We start from the raw sequence: 16373 nt of genomic DNA on the forward strand, positions 1-16373 counted from the left end.
GCTGTGTAATATACGTATCTGCAGACTGACAAGATGCAATACTATAGCCCACAAGTAAACCGGTATTCTATAGACCTAGTGTGTGCAATTATAGTAGCCGACCAATGGCCCTTTAAAGCTGATGAATAAATTCATATGGTTGTCAAATTGTTATATGGTTTGCAGTGTATTCCATCCGTGAGTGCGGTGTATCTTTTCACCTTTACACCTAGGCAGACAACGGAGGCAATTGTGGGAGAGGGGCGTCTCTAGGGTCCCTATAAAAAAGCTCCAGGCTTACCCCATCATACGGGTGCGTCCTAGCCATACCAACTGGGGGACAGAGAGAGAGAACATCAGAAACAGGTACAAGAGTTGTGAGGACTATCCCTTGGTGCTCAGCAGGGAGGTACTACAACACAAAGGCGCAAGTAGGAAGGCTACTGATTTCCACCTGTAAAGGGAACTCTGGATGTGCCTTCGGACAGGCCGGTCTCAGCCAGCCCTGTTAGCAGTGCTCTGGATTGTGGATACCGAAGTCTACAGTAAAAGGTAAAGAGACTGCAACCCTGTGTCCTCGTTATTTACTGCGACCTACACCATCACCATCTACACCTCGAGGGAAGCCCTGGGGACATACTTCACCTGTGGGAAGGTATAGCATCCAGCTGCCATTCCATCACCCCAGCGGACCCCTAGCAGCGTCGGTCATCCTGACCGAATACCACAGGTGGCATCACGAACACTTGACAGACTTCTACCTACACCTTTAATTGGACTTCCCTTAGCAGGGCCCCGGACCGGGTCGGGCCACCGTGACATCCCCAGAACTGAGACCGAGAGACCCGGTACCGAGTACCCCGCTGTCCTGCATCTGGGGGCGCTCCAGTAGCAAGGGACCAGAAAACCAGCGCACAGTAGAAGGCTCCCAACCTGACCTGCCAAGGGGAGTTCTACTTTTTTTCAGGCTGCCTGGACTCCTTCTGCACCTGTTGCCAGTACCCTGGATTGAGGCTGACTACTACTTCAGTAAACCAGGTAAAGACTGCAACCCTGTGTCCTCTGTTATTTACCGGCAACCCACCATCCTTGCCAGACACTTGGGAGCCTTGGGGACCCCGCTTCACCTGTGGGAAGCGCCACCATCTTGCTGCAACAACATCACCCCAGAGGACCCCTTTAAGCAGCGTTGGTCCCCTCTGACCGAGAATCACAGGTGGCGTCATGAATAGACTTTATTCAAAAATACCCCTTAAAGACCCATCTCCTTTAATTGAGTGCCCAGGGCCACAGACCGAGTTGCAGCCACCGTGACATCCCCTTTAAGTGCGACCGGACCCGGTGCCGAGTAGCCCAGGCCCTGGCGGGCGACTCACATCTCCTGCTGTTCTTTGTGTACAAGTGAAACTAACAGTAAAGATGATTTATTTTCATTGTATGGACTGGTGTGGTTTCCAGTTCGTGTGGTGGTGGGGAATCGGAGGTGTGCAATGCGTGGCAGAGCAGAGGAGCTGGGTGGTGTCCACTGCGGTATTCTGTACACACACACACACACACACACAGAAAACGGACCCCGTATATTGTAGGTGGCCAGGGCGCGGAAGACCAGTCCCTCATCCGCGGCTACCTCTCCGTGCCTCATTACACATGGAGACAATGTTCAGTTCTACTGTTTTGTGTTAATTACCACACATGTCTTACACTGGTAATGCTCCCTTTCCTTTAAAATATTCTCTAGAGGCAGATTCTCATGCAGATCATGAGATCCCATATTCTGGAACAGCTCATTTGCATATAAGAAAACGTGGATTTCTCTGGAATAAGAAATTGGACCTTGGATATTAAGGTATCATTTTATTCAGCTTGCTATGATCTACTTGGACGCATAAATGACTTAGGCTACGTTCACATTTGCGTTGTGCGCCGCAGCGTCGGCGCCGCAACGCACAACGCAAACAAAAACGCAGCAAAACGCATGCACAACGCTGCTTTTTACGCCGCATGCGTCCTTTTTTTCATTGATTTTGGACGCAGCAAAAATGCAACTTGCTGCGTCCTCTGCGCCCGGACGCGGGCGCCGCAGGGACGCATGCGGCGCAAAACGCAAGTGAGACGCATGTTCATGCGCCCCCATGTTAAATATAGGGGCGCATGACGCATGACGCATGACGCATGCGGCGACGCTGCGGCGCCCGACGCTGCGGCGCCCGACGCTGCGGCGCCGACCGCAAATGTGAACGTACCTTAGGAGGACTGATCCTGCAGACAGATTCCTTTTAATTCTTTTTTAAATTGAAATTCATTAAAGAGGGCTATCTACCAGGTCAAAAGTGACCAGTTTTTTTTTAAATCCGCCATACAGTTTCAGAGAAGAGATATGGTCTTTTTTATTTGTTAATAATTATTAAGGTCATTACCAAGGAGGCTCTACTCACGTTTAAATTATGAAAAACAGCCTGAAGACATGCTCCCAGAGAATCCTATATGCACCACCCTCTTAGTATAGACGATGGAATCATGTGGCAGATTGAAAAAAAAAACAACTTTACAAAATTGCTTGCTCATGGGTGCAGGTCGTCTATAAATGTTTTGTCCTTTAATTGCTAAAGTACCCCACATAGACTAAAAAAACATATATTCACCTCACCACGATGATGCTCCTAAAATGTCGATGCTGTGTCTCCTGGTGTTCACGTGACATTAAGTCAAGTAAGCACTGCAGCCACTATTCTATCAGAGCAGGAGCCTGCACTGAGGAAATACAATCGGGCCCATGGGTGAGCTGGGCGAGGGCATATTTTCAACTCAAGATGTGTCCTAAGGTGGGGCTTGCAATATAATGCCGTTGTGACTTCATTACGCCACCTCTGACGTGAAACCAGCATTCTCCGCATCTGTGATCCTCTTATAGGTCCAGTAATGTAGAGCTAGAGCGCAGGATAGGGAGCAAGGCAGCAGCGGAAGGAGGAGGACGGAGTTGCTTGGATTGAGAATGGGGCCTTGTGAGAGATTAGGCTGCTTTTTCCTTTAAAAGTAGTGGCGCACTTTGAAGGCAGACTGCTGATGCACAATGTAGGCAACATAGGGGGGCATAATACTACTGTGCAGGAGCTAAAATTTGAGGGCATTAATTTATAGAGCTCAGAGTTGGGGAACTTTATTATCTTATGGGGCCCAAAAATTGGAGGACTTTATTAATCATATGAGGGTCAGAACTGGAGGACTAAATTATCTTATGGTGTCCAGAATTGGAGACATTACTATATGGAGGACACATAGGGAGACATAGTTAATATTTGTAGCCACATAGGGGGTGCATTATTACTATATGGGGTCCACAAAGAGCAACATTATTACAATATGAGGGCCAGATAAGGAGACATTATTAGTTTATGGAGCCACATAGTGAAATATTATTACTATATAAGAGTCAAATAGATTAACGTTATTATGATATGGTGGCCACCTACTGTAAGAGGACATTATTAATATTTGGGTCCACATAGTGAAATATAAGTTCTATAGGGGGGCCACAAGGAGGGGCATTACACAATCATAGGTGGACAATACTATGATGTGGGGAAATTCTACTGTATTTGGACACAAAGAGGATATACTGTAAGCATTACTACTGTATGGGGGACAAAAAGGTGAATATCATTACTGTATTGTATTTTTTTTGGGGGGGGATACTGTAGGAAAAAAGGGAGGAACTTTTACTGTAGAAGTGGACAAAAGTGTAAAAGGCATCTAAAAGCAATAAGCCACAGTTATTTGTGTGTTGCATTTCGCAGGGATGAGCCATGGCTGATAGAAGCCATAGCGGTCTGTACTGAGTGAAGAAGAAAAGAAAAAACTAATTCCTTAATTGGAGATGTCACCAGTGAAAAACAGGAGTTAATTTACTTGTATTGTACAAACTGATAACAACGTTAGCAATTAGGGATGAACGAACCCGAACTGTAAAGTTCAGGGTTCATATCGGAAACCTAGTGAACAGAACTCTGAACACAGACTTCTTACTGTACGTCTGTGTTAATGTTTGGGTTTGGCAGCCTAATAAATCTTGTTGAAAGGCTGCAGCACAGCTAATCAACAAGCTTTAAGGCTGTGGGCACTTCCAACCCCACCGCAGCCAAGTCAAGTGATGGCATAGCTGTGATTGGCCGGCGCACCACATGACCCAGCTTGACAATGTACAATAAATAAATAATTAATAAATGATGTTCGGTCACCCTATTGGTATAATAAGCCGAGGGAAAGCAGACAGCTGTGAGCTGGTCTTATTATGCTGGGAAGGGGCCAATATCCTCAGACCTTCCCAGCCTATTAATATCAGCCCACCGCTGTCTGCTATGCCTTTGCTGGTTATTAATAATGGGGAGACCCTAAAAAAATGATGCAGGGTCTTCCCTATTTTTAATAATCAGCTAAGGAAAAGCAGACAGCGGGAGGCTGATATTAATAGATTGGGAAGGTCCATGGATGTTAGTCAATTCTCAGCATAATAAGACTAGCTCGCAGCTGTCTGCTTTCCATTGGCTGCTTATTAAAAATAGAGGGACCCTACTTCGTTTTTTTCATTCATTTATTTATTTATTAACAAGTGCAATAAAATACACCTGCAAGGCACTGCTCCACTCCTCCACATGGACCTTCGCCTCCTGGTTCAAGATTATTATTTTTTTCTTAGATGTCATTTTAAGTCATTTTCCTATCCACATTTGATTGCAGAGCAATTGTCCTGCTCTTACCCCCATTTTACTTCCTTATGCAGCCCACTAGCCTTTACTACAATCATTATACAGACATTTTACAACACCAAAGTTGACTTCTATGTTGCTCAGCCCAAACTTAAACTTTTACGTTTCTGATACCTGTTACCTTAGTCCAAGTGACCTCCACATATATGGTTATGGGTAAACATATGTTAACCAGTGGTAACAATGATAAACACTATGGATAAGCTTATATATTCCTGTAATTTAATTCTACTTGAATGTTCCAAAAATCCCCATTTGCCAAAATGCAAAACGTAATGGTGTGTGCCATTTATGGCGGTGATAAGAAGATGCGACGAGGACCATATGGGTGATGGTGAGGAGTGGAGGGACCAGAGTGAAGAGCGATGACGTAAGGCTACTTTCACATTTGCGTCGTGCACTGCACGTCGCAATGCGACATTGCAGCGCACCGACGCATACTGTGCAAGCGCCGCACAACGGGGGCAGCGGATGCTGTTTTTGTGAGGTGCGGGGAGGCGGGGGCGGAGGTCCGGCCGCGCATGCGTGGTCGGAAAAGACGGGAACGACGCACCAAAAAACGTTACAAGCAACGTTTTTTGGTGGCGACGGTCCGACGCAACACGACGCAACCGTCGCACGACGGTTGCGACGTGTGGCAATGCGTCGCACTGCGTCGCTAATGCAAGTCAATAGAGAAAAAAAGCACTTTTGCAGGATGCGGTTTTTCTCCAAAACGACGCATAGCGACGTGCAGTGCACAATGCTAGTGTGAAAGTAGCCTAAGTATAAGTGCCCGGAGTAGAGTGCCCATAATACAGCCTGATGTAGCATGTCCATAATCAGGGCAGCCATCAGGGCATTACTGCCTTTACTACTGTATAAGGCCCGGTGAGTAGAAGCAAAAAGGGGGACCCGAACACACTAGCAGCCCACTCCGGGGGGCCCCTCTCTTTGCTTCTGATCACCGGGCCCCAGGGACATTTAGTTAAAAGATGCCGCACATCATAACAACACTGTGGTGATTTAAAGTTACACCTACAGTGTTGTTAATGCATCTGGCGAATGGAAATGGGCAATGTACTGTTAGGGCTAGCGGAACGCACTAAATTATAAGAGAGATGGTATGAGGTGCGTTCGCAGCCCGGAGTCCACCCTGCAGAGATGGAACCTGCTGCTGAGTAAAGACGGACTATATGGCGGTACAATGTGGATAGACACACAGGTTAATTTCACCCTGTGTGAAGGAAGCAAACCCTGGTGCATCATAGGGCCGCAATACCGCACCAAGAGCGCAAGCAAGGAGTCTCAGGACTTTATCCCAAGACACAGGATTAGAGTATGTTCAGACCACTTGCGCTTGACACCGCGACTGGGGTGTCAAAGTAACAGAAAATATAATTTGAAGCACAAGTGTGCGTGCTGTGCCGCTTTGGCGGACGCCACTAACCACCCAGACTTGGGATAGGAAAGCGCTCTATAAGTGCACGGCGCCGCACTGGCGGTTACAGCAATAGACGCTGTATCGTGTGTCTTTATGTTGACAGCTTAGTCGGGCACTAGACAGCAAGCATCCACCTTTTGCGAACAGTCATATACGAGGGAGGGGATTTTAAAGAACGACTTGCACTCATCAACCCACACACGATTTCAAATGTACACTAGCGCATGGCCGCACCTTTTATAGCTGAACCAAGAACAGGACCTTCCCAGAAGGACCAATGGGAGTCAGCCACAGAAGAAGAACACCTTCAGGAACTTCCTCAAGGACCAATGGGATTTGCTGCAGTATCTAAGCATGTGACCCTTGATCTCAAACGAGAGATCTTGCCCTGGGCATGCTCAGAAAGGGAAGAGCAGGACTTAGTCTCAAACATGTCTGCTCGCCACTGCCCAGTACTGGCTACAATGGCAGAAGCTGGAAAGGCAGCAGTAACCAGTCGTCCAGTATCAGCCTGAGCTAGACACTGGGACCGACGTCTACACTGAGCAGACTCCACTGCGGCTGGAGAAGAATGGGAGACCGCATCAGAGATGGTTCGAGATTCCCCCTGTGCAGAGGCGGGATCTCAACACCTAACATGTACCTTTAAGCTGCAGCTGGCCCGTGTGCATCATGGCACTGACGTCATGTGACACACTGCACGCACTTCCTCATTCTGGAGCAGGGCAGCATGCTCCATGCCATGTGTATTGTCGGGGGCGGGCTGAGGCAGCGAGCAGGCTGAGGCAGTGGGTAGGGGAAAGTAAGGAGACTGCATCCGGTGAGAAGAGGCTTCGGATGGCTGCATGTGGAGGATGAGGTAAGGCTAGTAGGAACTGAGAGTCTGCATCCAACAGGGCCCCGGGGGAGGCTAGTGGGATCTGGGGGTCTGCGTCCAACAGGGCCCAGTGGGAGGGAAGTAGGGACTGGGAATCTGTATTCAACAGGGCCCAGTAGGATGCTAGTTGGGATTGGGGGTTTGTGTCTAGCAGGGCACAGGAAGAGGCTAATAGGGACTGGGGGTCTGCATCCAACAGGGCCCAGGGAGAGGCTAGTGGGGACTGGGGGTCTGCATCCAACAGGGCCCAGGGGGAGGCTAGTAAGGACTGGGGGTCTGCATCCAACTGGGTCCAGGGGGACAGGTAGTGTAGCGCCCCAGAGTCCTGGTCGTGCAGTATCGTCACTCTGCCACTAAGGGGAGTGATGGTACATCTGATTGTACTAAAAGAGTTCACCTGACCAGGTAACACAGTCACACACTACACTTCACACTCCGGCCACCAGGGGGAGCAAAAGGTTCTATTTATTAGGCCACTCCCCACACTCTGGTAAAACTGGGGGTTAGATAGGAAGTTGGAAAAGAAGCTGACTGGGTTTTGCTTGGGAAGATCCAGGGAGGTCTCTGTCAGGGGTGGGATCCTGGCAGTGGCCTAGCACGGAACAGATCGTTACGGAGCTGTGCCTGCACTTCATTGCGGTGGCATCTCAAGAAAGGACAAGAAGCGAAGTATATTGTGGAGAAGTGAGAAACGAGATCACAGCAATAGGAGATAATACCGGGAGGAGTCGTGCCCCTAAGATCGAGGCAACATCCTTCTGAGGCGTGTAGCCGGTGGCCGGAACACCGAGGGAGTACTGGCTCTACGCATTACTCCAGATCATGGCAGGGCAGTTAACTTTAGGTTGGCTGTCTCACCTTTACACCTATATATAGAAAATTAGTCTGCACTCTGCTATATAGAAGAGGGTGCTGGTGTAACGGACAGAAAGTCCTCAGTAACATTAATGAAAAGATACACCGCACTCACGGATGGAATACACTGCAAACCATATAACAATTTATTTATGTACATACATATCAAGGGTAACAATACAATTCCATGTAATAAAAGCGTATTTAAATGACGTTTCGAACCCAACCGGGTTCTTACTCATATACCGCTGTGGAAAAAATAGGAAAAACACAAACAAATCATACATAACTTATACAATGATAACAATATGCACACAAAAAAATATGCACACAAAAAGGCACCAAGCCTATAAAAGTAACCCCAAGTAGAGAAAGGAATGGAATATACCTAAACCAAAAAAGAAGGTGAGAAAAACCACCAACACCAAAACTAAATAAATGAACCACCAGAATATACCCGGATACACCAAAAAACACTGGAGTGAGGCAAGGGAAGTCAGTCATTACCTTGTAATGATATGTAGTTGCTTAATCAGGACTGTCTCAGCCGAGACAGAATATTGCATTCAGCAGTTATGCTGTGGGGAATAGCGTGACAATCAGGAGGATATCAATGGTAAGAAAAAAAGGTGGTGGGGGGGGGGGGAAAGGGGGCCACAACCATAATATCATAACTACCTATATATGCTGTAGGAGGAATCCAGCTGGGGGCTAGCTATCGCTAGGTACGAAGACCTGTGGGCATGAACAGGCGGGCATGAGCAAGCGGTAAACATTTAGAAGTCCCTGTCTAATCACTCCATACTGAGAGATGCGCGCTATAATGCTTTACCTGTAGGCAGAATGTTGAAGAGCGGCGCTCCCGCGCCCTGCTGTGCTGTGTGTGTGGGAGGCAATAATAGCTGCTAGATAAAGGGAGCCGGGACGTGGCGCTAACCGGAAGTGTCCAGTATGAGAGCGGATGTGACGTAGCGCAGGATCGCCGATGTACGGAGCATGCGCAAGGGTTGCTATGGACGCTTGGTAGCGATCAGTGTCATTAGGGCACTTGGCGCCTGCGCAGTGGTAAAGGAGTCGTCAGAGCTGTGTAATATACGTATCTGCAGACTGACAAGATGCAATACTATAGCCCACAAGTAAACCGGTATTCTATAGACCTAGTGTGTGCAATTATAGTAGCCGACCAATGGCCCTTTAAAGCTGATGAATAAATTCATATGGTTGTCAAATTGTTATATGGTTTGCAGTGTATTCCATCCGTGAGTGCGGTGTATCTTTTCACCTTTACACCTAGGCAGACAACGGAGGCAATTGTGGGAGAGGGGCGTCTCTAGGGTCCCTATAAAAAAGCTCCAGGCTTACCCCATCATACGGGTGCGTCCTAGCCATACCAACTGGGGGACAGAGAGAGAGAACATCAGAAACAGGTACAAGAGTTGTGAGGACTATCCCTTGGTGCTCAGCAGGGAGGTACTACAACACAAAGGCGCAAGTAGGAAGGCTACTGATTTCCACCTGTAAAGGGAACTCTGGATGTGCCTTCGGACAGGCCGGTCTCAGCCAGCCCTGTTAGCAGTGCTCTGGATTGTGGATACCGAAGTCTACAGTAAAAGGTAAAGAGACTGCAACCCTGTGTCCTCGTTATTTACTGCGACCTACACCATCACCATCTACACCTCGAGGGAAGCCCTGGGGACATACTTCACCTGTGGGAAGGTATAGCATCCAGCTGCCATTCCATCACCCCAGCGGACCCCTAGCAGCGTCGGTCATCCTGACCGAATACCACAGGTGGCATCACGAACACTTGACAGACTTCTACCTACACCTTTAATTGGACTTCCCTTAGCAGGGCCCCGGACCGGGTCGGGCCACCGTGACATCCCCAGAACTGAGACCGAGAGACCCGGTACCGAGTACCCCGCTGTCCTGCATCTGGGGGCGCTCCAGTAGCAAGGGACCAGAAAACCAGCGCACAGTAGAAGGCTCCCAACCTGACCTGCCAAGGGGAGTTCTACTTTTTTTCAGGCTGCCTGGACTCCTTCTGCACCTGTTGCCAGTACCCTGGATTGAGGCTGACTACTACTTCAGTAAACCAGGTAAAGACTGCAACCCTGTGTCCTCTGTTATTTACCGGCAACCCACCATCCTTGCCAGACACTTGGGAGCCTTGGGGACCCCGCTTCACCTGTGGGAAGCGCCACCATCTTGCTGCAACAACATCACCCCAGAGGACCCCTTTAAGCAGCGTTGGTCCCCTCTGACCGAGAATCACAGGTGGCGTCATGAATAGACTTTATTCAAAAATACCCCTTAAAGACCCATCTCCTTTAATTGAGTGCCCAGGGCCACAGACCGAGTTGCAGCCACCGTGACATCCCCTTTAAGTGCGACCGGACCCGGTGCCGAGTAGCCCAGGCCCTGGCGGGCGACTCACATCTCCTGCTGTTCTTTGTGTACAAGTGAAACTAACAGTAAAGATGATTTATTTTCATTGTATGGACTGGTGTGGTTTCCAGTTCGTGTGGTGGTGGGGAATCGGAGGTGTGCAATGCGTGGCAGAGCAGAGGAGCTGGGTGGTGTCCACTGCGGTATTCTGTACACACACACACACACACACACACAGAAAACGGACCCCGTATATTGTAGGTGGCCAGGGCGCGGAAGACCAGTCCCTCATCCGCGGCTACCTCTCCGTGCCTCATTACACATGGAGACAATGTTCAGTTCTACTGTTTTGTGTTAATTACCACACATGTCTTACACTGGTAATGCTCCCTTTCCTTTAAAATATTCTCTAGAGGCAGATTCTCATGCAGATCATGAGATCCCATATTCTGGAACAGCTCATTTGCATATAAGAAAACGTGGATTTCTCTGGAATAAGAAATTGGACCTTGGATATTAAGGTATCATTTTATTCAGCTTGCTATGATCTACTTGGACGCATAAATGACTTAGGCTACGTTCACATTTGCGTTGTGCGCCGCAGCGTCGGCGCCGCAACGCACAACGCAAACAAAAACGCAGCAAAACGCATGCACAACGCTGCTTTTTACGCCGCATGCGTCCTTTTTTTCATTGATTTTGGACGCAGCAAAAATGCAACTTGCTGCGTCCTCTGCGCCCGGACGCGGGCGCCGCAGGGACGCATGCGGCGCAAAACGCAAGTGAGACGCATGTTCATGCGCCCCCATGTTAAATATAGGGGCGCATGACGCATGACGCATGACGCATGCGGCGACGCTGCGGCGCCCGACGCTGCGGCGCCCGACGCTGCGGCGCCGACCGCAAATGTGAACGTACCTTAGGAGGACTGATCCTGCAGACAGATTCCTTTTAATTCTTTTTTAAATTGAAATTCATTAAAGAGGGCTATCTACCAGGTCAAAAGTGACCAGTTTTTTTTTAAATCCGCCATACAGTTTCAGAGAAGAGATATGGTCTTTTTTATTTGTTAATAATTATTAAGGTCATTACCAAGGAGGCTCTACTCACGTTTAAATTATGAAAAACAGCCTGAAGACATGCTCCCAGAGAATCCTATATGCACCACCCTCTTAGTATAGACGATGGAATCATGTGGCAGATTGAAAAAAAAAACAACTTTACAAAATTGCTTGCTCATGGGTGCAGGTCGTCTATAAATGTTTTGTCCTTTAATTGCTAAAGTACCCCACATAGACTAAAAAAACATATATTCACCTCACCACGATGATGCTCCTAAAATGTCGATGCTGTGTCTCCTGGTGTTCACGTGACATTAAGTCAAGTAAGCACTGCAGCCACTATTCTATCAGAGCAGGAGCCTGCACTGAGGAAATACAATCGGGCCCATGGGTGAGCTGGGCGAGGGCATATTTTCAACTCAAGATGTGTCCTAAGGTGGGGCTTGCAATATAATGCCGTTGTGACTTCATTACGCCACCTCTGACGTGAAACCAGCATTCTCCGCATCTGTGATCCTCTTATAGGTCCAGTAATGTAGAGCTAGAGCGCAGGATAGGGAGCAAGGCAGCAGCGGAAGGAGGAGGACGGAGTTGCTTGGATTGAGAATGGGGCCTTGTGAGAGATTAGGCTGCTTTTTCCTTTAAAAGTAGTGGCGCACTTTGAAGGCAGACTGCTGATGCACAATGTAGGCAACATAGGGGGGCATAATACTACTGTGCAGGAGCTAAAATTTGAGGGCATTAATTTATAGAGCTCAGAGTTGGGGAACTTTATTATCTTATGGGGCCCAAAAATTGGAGGACTTTATTAATCATATGAGGGTCAGAACTGGAGGACTAAATTATCTTATGGTGTCCAGAATTGGAGACATTACTATATGGAGGACACATAGGGAGACATAGTTAATATTTGTAGCCACATAGGGGGTGCATTATTACTATATGGGGTCCACAAAGAGCAACATTATTACAATATGAGGGCCAGATAAGGAGACATTATTAGTTTATGGAGCCACATAGTGAAATATTATTACTATATAAGAGTCAAATAGATTAACGTTATTATGATATGGTGGCCACCTACTGTAAGAAGACATTATTAATATTTGGGTCCACATAGTGAAATATAAGTTCTATAGGGGGGCCACAAGGAGGGGCATTACACAATCATAGGTGGACAATACTATGATGTGGGGAAATTCTACTGTATTTGGACACAAAGAGGATATACTGTAAGCATTACTACTGTATGGGGGACAAAAAGGTGAATATCATTACTGTATTGTATTTTTTTTTGGGGGGATACTGTAGGAAAAAAGGGAGGAACTTTTACTGTAGAAGTGGACAAAAGTGTAAAAGGCATCTAAAAGCAATAAGCCACAGTTATTTGTGTGTTGCATTTCGCAGGGATGAGCCATGGCTGATAGAAGCCATAGCGGTCTGTACTGAGTGAAGAAGAAAAGAAAAAACTAATTCCTTAATTGGAGATGTCACCAGTGAAAAACAGGAGTTAATTTACTTGTATTGTACAAACTGATAACAACGTTAGCAATTAGGGATGAACGAACCCGAACTGTAAAGTTCAGGGTTCATATCGGAAACCTAGTGAACAGAACTCTGAACACAGACTTCTTACTGTACGTCTGTGTTAATGTTTGGGTTTGGCAGCCTAATAAATCTTGTTGAAAGGCTGCAGCACAGCTAATCAACAAGCTTTAAGGCTGTGGGCACTTCCAACCCCACCGCAGCCAAGTCAAGTGATGGCATAGCTGTGATTGGCCGGCGCACCACATGACCCAGCTTGACAATGTACAATAAATAAATAATTAATAAATGATGTTCGGTCACCCTATTGGTATAATAAGCCGAGGGAAAGCAGACAGCTGTGAGCTGGTCTTATTATGCTGGGAAGGGGCCAATATCCTCAGACCTTCCCAGCCTATTAATATCAGCCCACCGCTGTCTGCTATGCCTTTGCTGGTTATTAATAATGGGGAGACCCTAAAAAAATGATGCAGGGTCTTCCCTATTTTTAATAATCAGCTAAGGAAAAGCAGACAGCGGGAGGCTGATATTAATAGATTGGGAAGGTCCATGGATGTTAGTCAATTCTCAGCATAATAAGACTAGCTCGCAGCTGTCTGCTTTCCATTGGCTGCTTATTAAAAATAGAGGGACCCTACTTCGTTTTTTTCATTCATTTATTTATTTATTAACAAGTGCAATAAAATACACCTGCAAGGCACTGCTCCACTCCTCCACATGGACCTTCGCCTCCTGGTTCAAGATTATTATTTTTTTCTTAGATGTCATTTTAAGTCATTTTCCTATCCACATTTGATTGCAGAGCAATTGTCCTGCTCTTACCCCCATTTTACTTCCTTATGCAGCCCACTAGCCTTTACTACAATCATTATACAGACATTTTACAACACCAAAGTTGACTTCTATGTTGCTCAGCCCAAACTTAAACTTTTACGTTTCTGATACCTGTTACCTTAGTCCAAGTGACCTCCACATATATGGTTATGGGTAAACATATGTTAACCAGTGGTAACAATGATAAACACTATGGATAAGCTTATATATTCCTGTAATTTAATTCTACTTGAATGTTCCAAAAATCCCCATTTGCCAAAATGCAAAACGTAATGGTGTGTGCCATTTATGGCGGTGATAAGAAGATGCGACGAGGACCATATGGGTGATGGTGAGGAGTGGAGGGACCAGAGTGAAGAGCGATGACGTAAGGCTACTTTCACATTTGCGTCGTGCACTGCACGTCGCAATGCGACATTGCAGCGCACCGACGCATACTGTGCAAGCGCCGCACAACGGGGGCAGCGGATGCTGTTTTTGTGAGGTGCGGGGAGGCGGGGGCGGAGGTCCGGCCGCGCATGCGTGGTCGGAAAAGACGGGAACGACGCACCAAAAAACGTTACAAGCAACGTTTTTTGGTGGCGACGGTCCGACGCAACACGACGCAACCGTCGCACGACGGTTGCGACGTGTGGCAATGCGTCGCACTGCGTCGCTAATGCAAGTCAATAGAGAAAAAAAGCACTTTTGCAGGATGCGGTTTTTCTCCAAAACGACGCATAGCGACGTGCAGTGCACAATGCTAGTGTGAAAGTAGCCTAAGTATAAGTGCCCGGAGTAGAGTGCCCATAATACAGCCTGATGTAGCATGTCCATAATCAGGGCAGCCATCAGGGCATTACTGCCTTTACTACTGTATAAGGCCCGGTGAGTAGAAGCAAAAAGGGGGACCCGAACACACTAGCAGCCCACTCCGGGGGGCCCCTCTCTTTGCTTCTGATCACCGGGCCCCAGGGACATTTAGTTAAAAGATGCCGCACATCATAACAACACTGTGGTGATTTAAAGTTACACCTACAGTGTTGTTAATGCATCTGGCGAATGGAAATGGGCAATGTACTGTTAGGGCTAGCGGAACGCACTAAATTATAAGAGAGATGGTATGAGGTGCGTTCGCAGCCCGGAGTCCACCCTGCAGAGATGGAACCTGCTGCTGAGTAAAGACGGACTATATGGCGGTACAATGTGGATAGACACACAGGTTAATTTCACCCTGTGTGAAGGAAGCAAACCCTGGTGCATCATAGGGCCGCAATACCGCACCAAGAGCGCAAGCAAGGAGTCTCAGGACTTTATCCCAAGACACAGGATTAGAGTATGTTCAGACCACTTGCGCTTGACACCGCGACTGGGGTGTCAAAGTAACAGAAAATATAATTTGAAGCACAAGTGTGCGTGCTGTGCCGCTTTGGCGGACGCCACTAACCACCCAGACTTGGGATAGGAAAGCGCTCTATAAGTGCACGGCGCCGCACTGGCGGTTACAGCAATAGACGCTGTATCGTGTGTCTTTATGTTGACAGCTTAGTCGGGCACTAGACAGCAAGCATCCACCTTTTGCGAACAGTCATATACGAGGGAGGGGATTTTAAAGAACGACTTGCACTCATCAACCCACACACGATTTCAAATGTACACTAGCGCATGGCCGCACCTTTTATAGCTGAACCAAGAACAGGACCTTCCCAGAAGGACCAATGGGAGTCAGCCACAGAAGAAGAACACCTTCAGGAACTTCCTCAAGGACCAATGGGATTTGCTGCAGTATCTAAGCATGTGACCCTTGATCTCAAACGAGAGATCTTGCCCTGGGCATGCTCAGAAAGGGAAGAGCAGGACTTAGTCTCAAACATGTCTGCTCGCCACTGCCCAGTACTGGCTACAATGGCAGAAGCTGGAAAGGCAGCAGTAACCAGTCGTCCAGTATCAGCCTGAGCTAGACACTGGGACCGACGTCTACACTGAGCAGACTCCACTGTGGCTGGAGAAGAATGGGAGACCGCAGCAGAGATGGTTCGAGATTCCCCCTGTGCAGAGGCGGGATCTCAACACCTAACATGTACCTTTAAGCTGCAGCTGGCCCGTGTGCATCATGGCACTGACGTCATGTGACACACTGCACGCACTTCCTCATTCTGGAGCAGGGCAGCATGCTCCATGCCATGTGTATTGTCGGGGGCGGGCTGAGGCAGCGAGCAGGCTGAGGCAGTGGGTAGGGGAAAGTAAGGAGACTGCATCCGGTGAGAAGAGGCTTCGGATGGCTGCATGTGGAGGATGAGGTAAGGCTAGTAGGAACTGAGAGTCTGCATCCAACAGGGCCCCGGGGGAGGCTAGTGGGATCTGGGGGTCTGCGTCCAACAGGGCCCAGTGGGAGGGAAGTAGGGACTGGGAATCTGTATTCAACAGGGCCCAGTAGGATGCTAGTTGGGATTGGGGGTTTGTGTCTAGCAGGGCACAGGAAGAGGCTAATAGGGACTGGGGGTCTGCATCCAACAGGGCCCAGGGAGAGGCTAGTGGGGACTGGGGGTCTGCATCCAACAGGGCCCAGGGGGAGGCTAGTAAGGACTGGGGGTCTGCATCCAACTGGGTCCAGGGGGACAGGTAGTGTAGCGCCCCAGAGTCCTGGTCGTGCAGTATCGTCACTCTGC

The sequence above is a fragment of the Ranitomeya variabilis genome, chromosome 2, assembly GCF_051348905.1.
Source record: "Ranitomeya variabilis isolate aRanVar5 chromosome 2, aRanVar5.hap1, whole genome shotgun sequence".
Taxonomy (NCBI): Eukaryota; Metazoa; Chordata; class Amphibia; order Anura; family Dendrobatidae; genus Ranitomeya; species Ranitomeya variabilis.